At 31.0% G+C, this 4,661-nt stretch overlaps 1 long non-coding RNA gene across 1 annotated transcript; it reads right to left on the bottom strand.

Annotated features, from left to right (window-relative positions):
* Positions 1-604: 604 nt before the first annotated feature.
* Positions 605-4,650, bottom strand: LOC111717589 (uncharacterized). Its single transcript, XR_002768830.1, has 4 exons — positions 4,147-4,650; positions 3,234-3,317; positions 1,927-2,026; positions 605-660 (listed from the first exon to the last, which is right to left on the bottom strand). It is a non-coding gene; the product is annotated as an uncharacterized LOC111717589 (long non-coding RNA).
* Positions 4,651-4,661: the final 11 nt, after the last annotated feature.

Genomic DNA, 4,661 nt, shown 5'->3' with positions numbered 1-4,661 from the left:
GTTTTTTGAAAGTTCAAAACGATTGAAAAACGATCGTTTTCAAAAAAGATTAACAACCCTAGCTCTGTTAGTAAACAATAAAAGATGAATCAGTGTTCCTCTCGATCCGAGGAGGATAAAAGCATTTGATTTTGATCATTTTGATAATTCACATAACAGAATATTTCATTTTTTTATGTGAAAGATGAATCCCATGTTATGCACTGGAAAAATAACTTGTTAAGAATACATACATACACAAACTACCCCAAATTTCTAAACTTGTAAGTTTTGCCCAGCTTGCCTGTTGTACTCAGTACATTAAGCTTCTATCAATATCTACTCAGTGACTTTAAACTTTGCCTGATCAAGTACGATGGAGATATCAATATTTTTTTTGCTAAAAATTGAATTTCTTCGGAAACAACGTTAAATCTTTTGCAATTAATGTACAGTGCAAAACTGTTCATTCAAGTTTCACAACACTCAATTTTTATCCTGGAAAAAGAGGATATCCACGTTCACGGGTAGCCGTAGTACATTGAATTTCCAAGCTGGGTCAACTTTTCCGGTCTTAATAATAATAATAATTATAATAAAGATAATGAAATGATTTGTACACCACCTGCAGAACTGTTCCCAACGATCTCTTTGTTGTAACATAAGTTCATCAATTTTTTTCTAAACAATTTTGTTCCACTCAAAACAATATTTTTTGTAATAACTTTACTTATTGTTCAGTGTTAAAAGGGACAAACCGGCAATGTGTGGTGGTTAAACTGAGTATGCAGTGTTATGGACAAATTCCTTATGATTCATTTGAGACACATAAAGCGTTTCCACGATGTATAATTACTGAGTTTGAGTGCATAGTCAAAGTTTAAAAATTGTGAATTTGGGTGGGTACGTTTTCAGAATCGGTTTTTTTTAAAATTATTAAATAACAACGACGAAAAATAAAGTAAAAATTATACAGTAAACTAATTAGATGTTTAGGAACGTATTTCTCAAAAGAAATTTGTCAATAAATCAATGTTAGAATCAAGTATTTCGTTTTCATCATTTTATTGAATTTCTTATTTTCTATGAATTTGTGAATAATCAGAGAATATAAAAACTAATAATTAAATAAGATTACTTATTTTCGATAACAAGATTAATTTTTATTTTCTCAGCCGGTTCCTAAGTTGTTTAGCTAGTTAACAGTGGAATTTTATTTACATTTTTTGTCGTCGTTATTTAATATAAAAAAAAAAAATTCTTAAAACGTATCCACTAAGGGATGTAATCCGTCGTCTTTGCAATAAAAACATAGATTAGAGTTCAAAAAGGGAATCTGAGCCCAAAACTTAAGACAGGGTAAATTTATGAAAACCAGTTGAGCCCGAAATTTAAAAGAGTATCGTCGAACGAAACTCCCGAGTTTCCTTTTTGGGGTCTTAACATTTGTGTAGATTTTGATTTAAGAGTTTCGAAAAAAATGGAGAGTATAAATGAACTGAAAAAAATTAATATTTCATTACAAAATATTGATATTCACAAAAATGCCTAACACCATTCTTGAAACACGGGTTTTAAAACTGATTTTCATACCCTGTCTTAAGTTTTGGGCTCAGGCGTTTAGGTATAGATCAAATGGTGACAAACAGTACATCTAACAGTTGTGTATCGCGACATCTGTCTCTCTAGTGTACGTAGATCTGAGACCAAAACTTAAGACAGGGTATCGCAAGAAGTAATTGTCTGATGTACAATTACCACNAATTCCTAAAAAATGTAACCTAAAATTTAAATCTTTAACTATTTTGTGAAGGGCTACAAAAAAGTGCTAGTGGGCTTTACAAACTAATGGGAAATGTCAGCTGACACTTTAATGTCGAGTTGAGTCGGTTTCTACGTTAATGCATGATTTTCCTAGCGTTGAGCCGTGTGTGAATCTCTGATTACCTGAGCTCTCATAAGTTTTGATTCTGTTTGAGCCAACTCTGATGTAAGTAGTCCTATTTCTTTATCTCCTAGCTCAATATCTCGACGAAGTTGCTCCTCCCTATGGAATATTTTATTTACTGATAGATTCAACATAATTATTATTATTTCATGCGTTAATTACAGGGTGCATCTGTTATAAAATGGAAAGTTTTATTTAACAGGTGAAATATTGAACATATTTTAAAATAGTTTTGTTAGAATTACATATCGATAGATAGATAAATACAACAAGGAAACTTTTCGTACCATTTTCATTTTCGTTGCAATGATATAAGTTTTAATATTCCTGGGACAGTATCAACTTTTTGCAAAAATTAACAAGCCGCGCCGCAGCAAAAATTGTTCATTGAAACTTACAAAAAAGGCTGAATTTTTTTTATTTAAAAAATCAAAAATTACTAGGGGAGGCCGATTTTTTAAGTTTTTAAGTCTAAAGTACCAGTACCACTGAATATTACCCATTTGTTAGTTTTTTGAAATTTTTTAAAAATTGTTTGATCTAGGAACCAAAACTATTTTCCGGGCGGACTCGGCCAAATTTTATCTAAAAAGTCCGTTCTTTGCTTTTAAAAATTTTAATTTTTAACATATCTTTTGACTTGAACATTTTTCAATTCAGTATTTTAACACGGATTTCTGATACCCACAACGACATATTTTAAAGAAAAAAACATGTTTTCGCATGCACTAGCGAATGCATATTTACAAGAACATTTTATCATATCAACTGTTAAGACTTTTTATTACTAGTCATTGTTAATATTATCATAAAGTGTAATATACATAAAATGTTCTATAGCAAATGTCCATTTATAAATTGTTCTATTTATGAAATTGTCCATTTATTTAATATCTTTTTATGAAACTGTTGTGTACTTTATTATAATTAATCACTTCATCGTGAATTTCATAATAAACATGCTATAAATTAATCATCGTGCTATACATTATAGCACGTGTGGTATACAGTTTTGATTGGTTCCCGAATTATTTGAGCTTATTGATCTAGAAATAGCCAATGCAATAAGACAAGTACACAAAGGATTCATAAAATTACCTATAACACTGTAACACCATTATTTTGGTACGACGTGCTATAAAGTTTTAAACTTAAATTTTCTCTATATCTCGAAGGTCGAAGGTTCTCGCCTTTTTAGATTATATTTTGTCCCTCGCTAAAGCTCGGGACAAAATTAAATCTAAAAAAGCTTGAACCTTCTCTATAAAAAGAAAATTTCTGTCCAAAAACTTTCAAGATAACTCACTTTTCTAAATGTGACATATTCTGACGTCTAATATTGTTTGTATTTTCTGTTGCCAGGTTCAGCATGCCTTCCAACTCAGCAATCCTGGAGAAAATTCACAAAATAAAAAATAAAAAATAAAATTTATTACTGGTCAAGGGTTTCAATAAGTCAATTGAGTGTGAATAGTTTTTAAATCTCTCTAAATCCTTGATTTCGAAAGTAACACCTAATTTGTTTTAGAAGTGAAAATAGAAATGAGTAACCCTCTTATCAGGACATAGCTGTTGTAAGTATATGATAAAACACTTTAATCAAAGAGTGGTGGATGATAGAACACTTTAATCAAAGAGGGACTTTCTGTTGCCAGGTTCAGCATGCCTTCCAACTCAGCAATCCTGGAGAAAATTCACAAAATAAAAAATAAAAAATAAAATTTATTACTGGTCAAGGGTTTCAATAAGTCAATTGAGTGTGAATAGTTTTTAAATCTCTCTAAATCCTTGATTTCGAAAGTAACACCTAATTTGTTTTAGAAGTGAAAATAGAAATGAGAAACTAAACTCCGACTCAATCCATGATATGAAACTGAATACTCGTCTTAAACTTTTAGACTTTTAGATTAAAGTTATGACTTTAAATAGTCCAATGAACATTTGGATTGTGGAACTAGGTGTGCAGTCAAAAAAACCCTCTTTCATTCCAAAATTGTTATACTAAGCTACTAATGAAACTTTCCAGCAACATAATATACACTTAAGTATTGCTTAATGTCGTCTTCCTATTCCACAGTTTTCTGGTTCTCACTGTAGATTTAAATTTCACAGGTTCAAAAACAATAAGATTAGAAAAGAAAATTAGAGTTTGAAGGAAGTATTTAGTTCCTTTGGCGAAACCCACTTCATTCCCTCCCCTCGGCCCCCCTCAAGTTGACCTGCTTTTCTGTGTAGCTATTCGTAGTTCCTGGCTGATCGCAGCATGTCCCTCGCCAGTCAGTCTTTCCTGTGCTTCCTTTAAGCGCGCACTTTGCTTTTCATACAAGATCTACAAAAAATTGCTAGAGTGGTAGGCGATTATATCAATACAACGAAGACGACTTTCTATTTTAATTTTGATTTAAATCAAGCTGGTAATCATCATGAATACTCTTGAACATAGAAATCTAGAGAATCTGGCAATCAAAAAAAGCTTCTCTTTGATAACTTATAAACTTGTAGTTCGAAAAAGCTTGTTATCAATCAAAACTTAAATAAAAAAGCCGTCTTGATTGTATTGATATAATCGCCTACCACTGAAGTACTGAAATATGCAAATTTTTAAATTGAAATTATCTGATATGGCTAGCATTGTGTTTTTGAGATTTTGAACTGTTGTTTGAGAAATGCAATGAGATGTCAAGTTATTTTGTTGGAAATTTAGAACTTTCAGAATTGACGCTACAACATTTTA

Source organism: Eurytemora carolleeae, unplaced genomic scaffold (genome assembly GCF_000591075.1).
Source record: "Eurytemora carolleeae unplaced genomic scaffold, Eaff_2.0 scaffold2800, whole genome shotgun sequence".
In the NCBI taxonomy this organism is placed as follows: domain Eukaryota; kingdom Metazoa; phylum Arthropoda; class Copepoda; order Calanoida; family Temoridae; genus Eurytemora; species Eurytemora carolleeae.
Note: the sequence above shows the minus strand (reverse complement) of the source record. Positions and strands in the feature narration are given on the sequence as shown.